This window comes from Hippocampus comes, unplaced genomic scaffold, assembly GCF_001891065.2.
Source record: "Hippocampus comes isolate QL1 unplaced genomic scaffold, H_comes_QL1_v1.1 scaffold86, whole genome shotgun sequence".
Taxonomy (NCBI): Eukaryota; Metazoa; Chordata; class Actinopteri; order Syngnathiformes; family Syngnathidae; genus Hippocampus; species Hippocampus comes.
In genome coordinates, this window is record NW_017805882.1 from 5,201,121 (window position 1) to 5,213,413 (window position 12,293).

At 39.4% G+C, this 12,293-nt stretch overlaps 1 long non-coding RNA gene across 2 annotated transcripts in view; it reads left to right on the forward strand.

The window, feature by feature from the left end:
* The window catches only part of LOC109527270 (uncharacterized), a 29,513-nt gene extending 22,828 nt beyond the window's left edge, over nt 1–6,685 (forward strand). For both annotated transcript variants that reach the window (XR_002170500.1, XR_002170501.1), the window contains 2 exons: nt 5,659–5,849; nt 6,030–6,685. This is a non-coding gene — a long non-coding RNA (uncharacterized LOC109527270). The remainder of the gene's footprint in view (nt 1–5,658; nt 5,850–6,029) is intronic.
* The last annotated feature ends 5,608 nt before the right edge of the window (nt 6,686–12,293 follow it).

Below are 12,293 nucleotides of genomic sequence, written 5' to 3' on the forward strand. Positions count from 1 at the left end.
TACAAGTGAGTTTTGAGGCGGGTTTTAAAGATGGGCAGCCAGGGGGTTTGCCGAATGTTCAGTGTTGTTCAATTTAACAACAAAATGTGCATGATGTGGACAACAAACAGTTGACCGAAGGACAACGATGGTAAAAACGTGCATCGTGAGTCCAAATAAAGAGAACATAGAAATGACACTGGAGGGCAGATTTGAAAGAGAGACATTAAACTGGGAAATTATAATCACAGCCAAAATGCTACTTGAATGGAACAAAACTACTCAACATAGTGGTGTCCGCAACACCTTGAAAAAAATACTAAATAACAGTATAACAGTCCAGGTGATGAGTAGCGAAGCAAAAAAAACAAAAACAAATTTGATGACTCCGTTCTGCCATGGCCAAGCTTAAATCTCCACCTGTTGCAAATAGGCCGCAGGTGTGGAACAGCAGCACCCTCCCTCCAGCAGTCACGACTGGAAAAAGAAAAGAAAAGGAAAAAAAAGTAAACAGCACAGAACCAAAACATGACGTCAGATGCAGGACTCAGAAGGATGAGTAGAAACATTGGTCATCAAACATCTGTCTGAAATCTTGACTGCTGGCACAATAGCGTATTGTGAGAGTTTCTTCACCAGGGCACGAGGTGTAGAGACTGAATATAATGTGTAACTGGTACAGTGATAAAGAACTCGATCCCACAAGCAATGAAAAACCTACAAGAAGTCTAAACTTTGAAATGATAAGGAAGACGTACCTCAGCCACAGTAACACGGGCAGATGGAAAACTACACGTAATCAAGCCGTATGACAATCATCTCTTCTTTTTTTTTTCTTGATTGTTCATGCTGTTGCTGTTGCTGTTGTGCAACCTCCAACTGGGTCCCAAAGCGGCTCCTAAAGCCACAGTGACCCGAGGACCTGCAGACCCAGTTGTCGGCTGTTGACTGGGAACTATTCGTAGCCCAAAGGCACACCCAACACCGCTTGGAGGTCGTTCCCGAGTTGGGTGCCGTCGTCCAAGAATGACAAAATACTGTTTTTATTTCTTTTGTTGTTTAGCCCTTGTCTTTTATTAGCTAAGTCCAGAACTAGAGTGGACAGTTGCAAACAGTCATCATTTCATTTAAATATTTTTATTTTGGCAGACATCAAGCTGTCTGGGGTTGACTCAGCGGGCATTAATGATATAAATGTTTTAGCCTCATGCTCCAACATGGCACGAACGCAGGTCCTGAAATTAAAACACTCACTTATGGGCGTTAATGTACGTAAAGGGAACTATTGCTGACATACTGAAAAATAATTTCAACTCTGATATCTGTGTCATTAGATCAATATTTTGAAAGGTCAGTATGGTATGTCCATAGAAATCTCCTGTGCATTGTTTGCATTTATTCGTCTTCTTACACTGGCAAATGAATTAATTTGCATATCAGTCGGTTTATCTCCCTGTTTTACATTCTTATCAGAAACTACAATGAAGCAAGAAGAGAAAAAAATAACTCTCACAACGATCTCTTACAGGACAAGGACAAATGACTCACATTTATAGGACAATGAGGAGACTCAATTGATGTTTCGGTTCAGTTTGTACAAAGTATATTCAATTGTTTGCTGGGGAGGTCTCATGAGAACGCAGAAAAAAAATTGACCATGAAAGAAAAATGATGGCAACAAAACAGAAGGAGAGGCTCAAAGAGACAAAACAATAAAATCTCGTCCTTGGTGATCAATGCATGTGCTATTGTCTGTTGTTTTTCCTTTGTCCTCAAGGACGAAGGAAGACAGGAAGTACAAAAGTGGTGTATGAAGTGTTCAGCCCACCAGATAGATGTCGATGTCTGACAGGCTGGAATGAAAAGTAATGGCTGCTGCTTGCACCTTACTTTGGAAGTGTGAACAGTTATGGTTACTTTCTATCAATTCATCAGTTCATTTGTCTCAACTGAGGGCAATCAAAGCGTGGTCCGCACATTGCCCTCAGAACGCAAAGGTCTTACTTCGAACCTTGGCTCGTGCCTTTTGTATATGTTCCCCCAGTGCTGGTGGTGATTTTCTCCTGTGATTGACTGGCTGCCTGTCCTTCATATATTCCTGATCTCACCAGTCAACTGGGACAGGCTTGAGTTTATCTGTCACCCTGAACAAAACAAGTGGTAAAAATAAATAAATACATGGATGGATAGAAATAATATTGAAGCCAGCGGCTCATGACTGTGTGTGGCTTGGGCATTTTCCCATGAATGCATGTACTTGTGGAAAGATCATTGTGTGCAATCCATGTGGAAATGCAGTGGCGGGCCGTGCATTTCAACCTTAGGTTGTGCAATCCATGAGGAAATGAGTATCTAAATGTAATTTCCCACTTAATGTAGGGGACGATTACTATTCTTATTATGTGCATTGCCATGGAAATTGTGATACATTATTCATAATATCTCAGTTACATACAAACTCTAGCCAAAATGTGGAACTTTTCATCATAATTTTTTTTGATTCATTTTATTTGAAAGGGACGATGCACATTAATGAACACTGGTCCAACACCTGCGTAAATGAGCCGAAGTTAGCATACAGCTAAAGTAACATTTGGTAGGTAACGTAGGATATTTTCACCCATGTAGACATCCAACGTTCATTCAGTCTTTCACACTTTCACATACAATGGTCAAGTGTAATTTTTGAAAATCCCAAATGTAATAATTTGATGTCACAAGTACAGTAATTAAACAAAATACATGAAATAAATCATTAAGAAAACATTTCAATTTCGTACATTTGACAAAGTAATAGTTTTTCCGAGGTGAGATCCTGACGAGCGACAAACGAGTGACGTCATATCAAGACAATAATAGCCGGGCGGCCCACTATGGAAAGTGTACAAAGCCAGTCAGAAATCGATTGAAAAGCGATATTTAGATTTATCTGAGAGGATCCACGTGCTTGAAGAGTTGGAGAAAGATGAGGTTGTTGGCAAGATGTGTGTTGGACAATACATGTACGAGCCAGATGCTCAGGAAACGGAAAATGTTGTCCTCGAGCGGCTGGACATGGAGTGGAGACAAGACCTTATATAGAGTGCGGTTATCACCTTAGCAATAGTGTTTGCAATTTGAGGCTGTGCCGTGCTGTCAATTGCACATGATGGGATTACAGTACCTACTTAGTCCACGTATTCCCGCTAGCACTCAGAGCACACGTTATAGTGGGTGGTTGTCTTACATTGTCATTGCTAAGATAGTTCTCTTGCGTTGTCGGCCATTCCACACATTATATCGGCAGCACTGTTAGTTGCAAACCCTGAGAGTTTGAATGTTTTTGTACAGGAGTACATCCATGTACACATATAATACTTTGAATCGAAGGTTTTTAAAAACAACAGCCAGAGTTATTCATTGATTACTTGCAAATCCGTTTGAGAAAACAGAGGTCTTCTCAGTTTCTGTAACAAGGAATGCTCGTTGACACCGGTATGAAATGCATTCGATTTGTGAGACCGAAACTGTAACAGTTCCAATTTTCTGGTTCATTTACGTTCCTGCCCTATTGTTTTCTTTTGGCCACTCAAACAACTGTTTAGCTGAATGTGAACAGTGCATCGCCACACAGCACCAAAGAATTTCTCCGAATAACTTGATAACAATGGCAAAGAGCAGTTAACAGGACAATGAACAATGCATTACTATGACTGACTGGCGACATTCTGTAAATGACGTCACTCGCTGGAAATTGCCAAATAAAAGCAATTTTGCTGTTGTAATTATGTTTTGTCATTCACAGGCTGTCTCTCCATGGGGATTCCAGGGCTCTTTTCCTGGTCGGAGGTCAGAAAACTCACTCTTCCCACTTTTGTGAAATGCATCATCAAAACTTATCGAACAAACAAAGCCCCCGCTGACTGTACTTTTACATTTCAATAGACTGGCAAATAAATGTATGTGAAATGTACGTGAGTTAAGCGTGTGTTTGGGAATACACCGTATGATATAGATACACTGATAGTGCACTCCATTAACCAGTTTAATCACATTGGATTTTTCATCTCTTGAACCATATTTGTATTTATATTGCACTTAATTGAACTGTGTTTTCTTTTCTCTTCTTTCTACCCACAATCTTGCTGCTGAAGGCTGTAAATTTCGCCAGTGTGGGACAAATAAAGGATATCTTATCTTATCTTATCTTATGATGTGTTTTTTGGTGGGGGCAGGTGACGGACAGATTCGCAGACTGGCAGACCAGTGAAATTTACAGATGAAAGCGCACTTAAAATAGCATGATATAAAGAAGTCAAGAATACAGTCATGGTTTATTCACCTATTGTTTAACTTACTGTAATGAGGAGTGTGGTCACAAGAAAATGTTTACAGTATCACTCCTATTTATTACAAATGAGAATTTGAAATGTTGGTAGAGATTTTAGCAAGCATCATGAAAGTTTATTTGCTTTCGCGGGCCACATAAAATGTTGTGGCGGGCCAAATCTGCCCCCCGGGCCTTGAGTTTGACACCATGACCTATAGGTACCCAGGCCGTTTTTGAATGACAAAAGGGCAAAATTTTTAAATATGTCAAGTCAAGTCAAGCTTTATTGTCAAATATGATCCGAGTGCAACATACGTCACAGATGGAATTACTTTCCTCTCAACCACAGTGCAAATATGTAGTGCATTGAAACACACACAGCTAAAAATAAGGGCAGTAAAACAACTGCATAAAAAGACAGACATAAATATATAAATATAAACAATATGCCCTCCTCTGATAAGAACAACAGCAAATAGACTTGAGTCAGACGCTCTAGAATCCGCACCCCAATAGTAGACAAGCGAGTGAGTTAGGAGAAGAGACCTAATGTTGAAAGAAAAATAGGGGTTCTTGCGTCCATAGTCGTGAATAATTTGTTTTTTTTTCTCATTGTTCAGATATAATAGTTTTTATTTAGTTACAGTACTAACTTTTCTAAAAAAACGCTGAGCACCGAGTGTTTGGACTTCTATTTCACTGTTCCAAAAGTGTTTTGAGTGAAATAAGAAAATGTCAGTGTTTTGAATTGTTTTGTTTTTTTCAGTTGAAAATTATGTGCAGTAGAAAAGCTTGTTTTTGTGCTGTGTGATAAATTTGAAAAAATATCAAAAGGTTTCGATTGGCACCGATTCTGATACCAACATGATTGGCATCATGACAGCTCTAGTTTTAAATGGAACTTAACATGCATGTTTTTGGAATGTGGGAGAAAGTGCAAACCCACAGAACAATGAGGCAAACTTGCAAACTGCTTCCAGCAAGGCTGCAGCCCGGATTCAAACCCCCAACCTCAGAAATGTGAGGCACGTGTGCTAACCACTGCACAATGCTGCCCTAAATAAGGGAATGTTGAACTTTTTTTTTTTTAATGTGTCATAGCAGACATGCAAAACCTGTTCACAGCAATGATCACATCTTGTAAGTCAGCTTCAATCTTGACCAGCCTCACCACTAACCTGAATCAAACCATCAAACAGCTCCCCTCTTCTCTGCTCTTGCTTTTTACACAGGCAGGAAAGACCTTGATGTTCCTCCAATAATTGGCAGTAGAGGTTGACTTTTATTCCTTCTCCCCCTCCCTTTTTTTCTGTTTACCGGATTCTTTTTTTTTTTTTTTTTTTTTTTTTTTGCTTTTCCTCTTCCTTTAGAGATGAATAGTTGGCCTAGGATCAAAGTCCGATCCCAACCGGCCACTGTGGCCACCACAAAGGGGTGTTGGGTGCTGGCGTGGGGCCAGATGCTGCACATGGTCACATAACCAGGGACATGACATGCAGATGGGGCCAACAGAGCTCTTGTCGTCTCCCCTCCCACCCCCACACACGCCTGCACACAAGAGGTCAGTGGCAAAATTATCAGAGCGTGTGCTTCCTGTAAGATGATCTCGTCACAAAATCCCTTTTTGTTTTCATCTGGTTGGTCTTCCTGTTTGTTTCTCCATCCTTCCAACTGTCATATCTTTGTTTGTTTCTACAACCCTCACGTAATCTTCCTCTGTTTTGTTGCATTTTCTTTGCAGCTCAGAAGTGGGCCTTCCAAACACACCGCCAGCATGCACAACAAGAAAGGAAGCTGAGGTAAAAGTTCTTGTCCCCAATGACAACCAACTGCAGTTCAGCTAAACAGCCCTTGTTTACATAAATATGTTTCGAGGGCCAGTAAAAATTAATAGAGGTGAACGTTGAGCAGGGCTGTTTGATCAAACAAAAATGATCCGACCTATATATTTTTATGCAACACCCAACAGACCCAACAGACTGTTTTGCTTAATTTTCGCAAAGAATTATATAAACCATACAAAGAACACACCAAAAAAGTTTTGTTTAACATTTACATTCAAAGTGTTTTTGGTAAATATCTAGAGCCATATCGCTTGGAAGGACGAAACAGGACAGGACTTATATTTACCACAATGAATGTTTAGTTAAATTCATTCTTTTAAAGCCACAGTTATCTCTTTTTTGTGACAACAACAACAAAAAACACAACATATTTCAGAAACTTTTAATGGTCATTTAGGCTGGATTTATACCGCAGGTCCAACTGCCGAATTAAGATTTTCCAAACATGCCCCTGTTACAATGTGGTTAAGATTTTTTTGCTTTTATTTACATATGTCAGTCATAAAAACATCTTCTAAATCACAGATGTCAAAGTCAAGGCCCAGGGGCCAGCTCTGGCCCGCCACATCATTTTATGCGGCCTGCGAAAGCAATTCAAGCATGTCAACTTCCATGATGCTTGCTAAAGTCTGAACCAAAATTTCAAATTGTCATCTATAATGTAAGAATTACAATGTTTGCACAATCCATTATTCTTGACTTCTGATGTCAAAACTAGTTACCCATCTATTTGTTGTTCGCTGTGTATGTAATATTTGGAGGTGGTTAAACATTTGTATGCTTTCACAAAATTCACAATCATAACGGCCCTCCAAAGGAAACCGTAACTACAAGGTGGCCCGCGACAAAAAATGAGTTTGACACCCCTGTTCTAAATAGCTAAAATAAAGTACAATTTGCTGTGCACGTTCATTAATAGTGTTGCTTTAATTAAATTGAGACTGTCTGAAAACCTTGCAAAAATGCAAAATGGTTTCAACGCGAGTCATTTATGGTTGCATAAACAGTGTGCTGAGGTACAAGGCTGCCAGGAGAGGTGGGATTGGGAAAGAAGGGTTTTCTTTTTGAGAGGCTGGGTTCAGTCCGAACGCTATAGCGCAATTTTGGTTTTAATCATACGGTATCGCCCAAGTTTGGTGTGAGGGGATGTGACATGGAGGAGGGAGTGAACGTTTGTCACGCTCTCCTTTAAGTCTCAGTGGCAGTTCAATGCAGGAATACTTGACTACTCTTTTATTCCACCGCAGTCATGTGGATCAAGTCGTTAGCATGTTATTTCATGATGGCTTGTCAGCGTTTACATTCAGGATCACGAATAAACTTATCACAGGCTCCACCCAATCGGGTAGATCCACCACAACCCTCTGAATCTGTAGCTGGGGTTCTGTTGAAAATACAGCAACAATATACTGTAATGTTGATGTTGCCAACATTATGCGCTCTAATATAAAGTGCTAGAGAAAAAAGTGACATCTACACTTGCTATGCTACTTATTGTACGTGCTGGAGTAAATTTCAATTGAATCCACAAATGAAAAAAAATGAGTGGAAATGTATTATTTGTGTTTGAAAGTTTGTATTGAAATGAATTTCAATTCAATTATTTCTATTTTATTTTGGTTAAAAAGGGGGAAAAAAGCCAATGTTTAAAAAGTAAATAATTTAAAATGAACAGTGATAATAATAAAGTAATGAGAGATCAGATAGGATATATTCTTTGGAATGGAAATAGAAATAGTCAAAATAAGACCTTGGATTCATATTCAGAGATTGGCTGTTGCTAACCAATTATAGGGCTCTTTTTGGTGAAATACATGCATTAGCCTCCCAGAGTGCATGAAGCGTAAGAGGTCTGTATCAATTAACACGCCAGAGTTATGCACAATCATTCTATTTGTCATACATTCTGCTCTTATTAGAAACCTCCTAGTTTTAAAACATGTTTGTTAGATGTCATTGATGACGTGGGTGCTTATTATCATTAAAAAATAAAAGTTGATGTCATGGCATTAACTAGATCTGAAAGGGCCTTGCACATTTACTGTACATGTGCCGAAGAAATTATAATCGTTTCGTGATAGTCTACCTTCGGGGTCATTGATAGGCATGCATTTTGTTATCCAATCCTGTGAGCTCAAACTTAAAACAGCACAATTCACAAACCATTGTAAAACATCTTTGGGATAGACTGCAGTATATGTGTATGTGGGGCAGTGTGGGTGGGCTTTGGCTGGGCTGTGGAGACATTCAAGGAGCCTTTCTGGGGGTCCAGAATTTGGTGCTACGCTACTACGCCCCTGTTCAAATTCTAGCTTTCTGAGATTTACAATATGCGAAGGCGATCAATAATTTCAAATATTTTTTCCACCAATAATTTGGCCGATAATCTGTATTCCATTTTAAAAAAATCTTTCCGAAAGCAAAAATAAATAACTGAAACAATTATAAGAGGGATGTGTCTTTGTTTATAACAGCATTACAGACACAATTTCTTATTTTGATATTCATGGTTCAGTGAAATCACCCTTTTTTTTCAAAGCAAACTATAAATTCAAAAGGATGTGGAAAGCGGCATTTTTTTTAACGAGAACTAACTGACAATCATCAACATTAACAAAAGTCAGCAAAAAAAAAAAGTCAGTTAACATTGAATGCAGCTGTGCTTTAACAATTTCACGCTACGTGTCTGTGTGTGGGTGTGGGCGAGGGTGTGGTTGTGGGTTTGCGCGCTGTTCTGGACCAATTTGTGCATGCATGTGCAATTGCCAGGTAATACGTTTTTTTTATTTATTTTATTTTAGTTTTATTTTTTTATTCTAAGCACAATTTCTTCCATGACAGCATGCAATTATTGTGCCGAGCAAGCTATCATATGTCTATAACCCAAAAATTGCATTTTACCTTGGATGCCCCACCTTCCAGAACAGCTCAATGTCAGCATTTAATATCTGATATGTTATGAAGTTTGTGTTATTCGGGCGAGGATAATATGTTGAAACATAAAGCATGGTGGAGTTTAGAACTAACAGGAAGTACGTGCTCAAATCTGTCAGTGTGAGGCATAAAATGCGTGACACTGTCTTTCAAAAACAGTTAACAGCTAACTGTTATGTGGACCCATACATGACAACACCAAGCAATTCGATAACATATTGGGCAACTTTGTGCTCCGTGGTGTCCAGAAGCCTGCTAGCCTGACATGGAAAAGACCTTTGACAGCTGCATGGCAGATATTCTGCAGGCACCCGAGGCTTCACAGGTGTCAAACTCGGGTCCTTGAGGGCCGTTACTCTGAATGTTTTCCATCTCTTCCTGCTGCAACACACCTGATTCAAATGATTGGTTCATAAGCAAGCTCTGCTGGAGCCTGCTAATGATTTTGATAACTTGATCAGGTGTGCTGCAGCAGGGAGAGATGGAAAACATTCAGGGTTAACGGCCCTCGAGGACCCGAGTTTGACACCTACGCTTTAGGTGGTATATATTGCGGCAGATCAGCATTCAGTCCACACCCCCACAACATCTGAAAGCTGAGAGTATGGCTCAGTTTTTCCTTTTTTTGTAACCTGTAACCTGATAGAACATGATAAGCTGTCCACTGTCCCTGGAAGGGGTAAATTTGACAGGCTTTTTAACAACACACCTCTCAGCTGTGTGTCAAAATACATTTTATTTCACTTCAGAGGTAGTTTTAGTCGTATATTTTCAACATCTTTTGTTCTCTGTGCAGTTAGGGCTTTCCATGCCTGCATGTTTTTTAACACGTTTCTTAGTATTGACAAAAATAAGTAGCACCTAAGCTCAATTCAAGCCATCCATGAACTAAATCACTGGTGTTAAACTCAAGGCCCGGGGGCCAGATCCGGCCCACCACGTCATTTTATGTGGCCCGCGAAAGCAAATTGTGTGTCAATTTCCACGACCCTTGCTCAAATCTGGAGCGAAATGTCATATTGTCACGTGTAATAAATAACGTTGAGATTTTCCAACATTTTTTTTTACCCTGTTTACACTCACTTGGAAAATAATTGAACAAGCAACAAACAAACATTTGACTGATTTCAAAACTAGTAATCCATCAATTTGACTTGTTGTGTACAAGTAATATAATACAATGTGATGATTAAACATTTATTCGGTTTCACTGTCGTAATGGCTCTCCGAGGGAAGACGTAAGTAACTCCAAAGTGGCCCGCGACAAAAATGAGTTTGACACCCCTGATCTAAATAATGTATGCATAATAGAATTTCCAACATGACTTGCGCAAAACAAGGATGTGTGCACTCATCGGCAACCCGATTTCAACCCCTCTGTTACGTGGCACTTGTGACAGCAGTGGAGAGGTCAGTAAAGCCAACTCAATAAAACTATACAATGCTTTAATGTGACCACCGTGGAAAAAGCAGTTACCTCCAGCTCAGATAATGACCCCTTTAACAATGAAAGTGGACTCATTAGAGCATGAGAAATAAGTGTTCGGTTTCTCGAGTAGGGTCAACTGCTTGTAGCTTTGGTGGCAACTTTTGCCAGTTTAACGGTATGTTATGAGGAGCACCGAAGGCTAATGCTGTTTTTCTGTAATAAAGAACATTATTTTCACTTTTATGTGCTCCTCCTACGGAGAAAATAGGCCTGATCTCTCCCTTTGTGGTTGCTCCAACTGCTTACTTCCACCACCCACACAACACATTTTCCCAGGCAACAATGTTCCTCCAAAGTTTACAAACAACATGCCCAAAGCAGTTAGCAGCTTTCCGTTTCCTGGCTGGAGTTGAAATGAAATGGTAATTTTGACTTGAGGAGGATTTCAAAGGGATGGCCTGTACTTTTCATCTCGTTGGATAGCACAAGCTCGCCGACACATTCGCGATGGGAATTGAGGTTGGAAAAAAGACAGGAGAGAAAGGTGCATTTTAAGTTTTTTTTTTTTTTTTTTTTTTTTTTTAAGTTTAATGTTCTTTGCTGTTACACCCACCCTCCCCCAGCATCTTCCCACAACAAAAAAAGAAATGAAGCAGTGTGAAGATCTTTATCCCAGATGGACAGGACTTATATAAACATCCACCCACAACTCAGGGAATATTTGATGTGTCAAGATTGTTTCCTGGTATTTAAATAGATCATTTACTTTTTCAAGTCCCAACATTTTTATTCAAAGAACTGAGGGGCCAGTGTGTGGGTAGAGAAGTTGTGTCATCTCTTCCCCGTGTTAGTTTCCAATAACAAATCCAAGAGACCAGTCTGCTTTTCATAGCAGTTCTTGTCATTTGCTCGAGATTAGTACAAGGGAACACAACCCTGTTCCAAAAAAATGCAAGGTAATCTGTGATGGGAGCGGCCGGTCTTTTCACTGTACTGAATCACAAGAATCTGTTCTTTCGAATGGCTTGTTCACTAAATCAGCCCTGATATTCACATTCACTCTGAAACACATTCAATTACTGATGCAGTGTGTTCGCAGACCACAGTGCACAGGAATTCCTGCGAGCTAGAGCTTTACTTTTAGTAGTACATTCACAGAATTCTTACACAGCTCTCTTTCTTTTATATTTCAGAGTTTGTCAAATATCATTCACTAGAATAGGCTGTTTGATATAAAACTAACAGCTCAGCTAAGTTAGCGGTGGCTGCCAGGGACATGCGGTCAGGGGAGGCAGAGCCACACATGCATCATGAAGACAAATGTAATAAAATGAATTTTAATTTCAGATCTCTGGTGTGTGTTTCATATTTATTTCCTTGTACTTGCTAAAAATTTGAGCTTGGTATCGATCGATACCAAATTAATACTGGAGCCAATATTGCCGATATCAATGCCGATATCAAAAGTATGTTTTTTTTTTTAAATATATTTTTTATTATTAAATAACATGCATTATGCCAACTAAACTTTCTTTTTGGGTTCTTAACCATTCCATAATATAACATCCTCAATGGAAACATAAACATAAACTCTTGTTTAAAGTTGCACATATGGTAATCTTCATTCTCCTAGTCCCGGTCTTTCTTCCGCACTCAAAGAAATCCTGGCCATGTTCTTCTAGCTTGTTTTGATTTGGTTCGTTTTGGTACACCTTAAATTCAACGTCAAATTATTCTCAGACATCGTACATTTTATTATATTATGTACTGTACTTCATGTCTTATGCTACGGCAATAC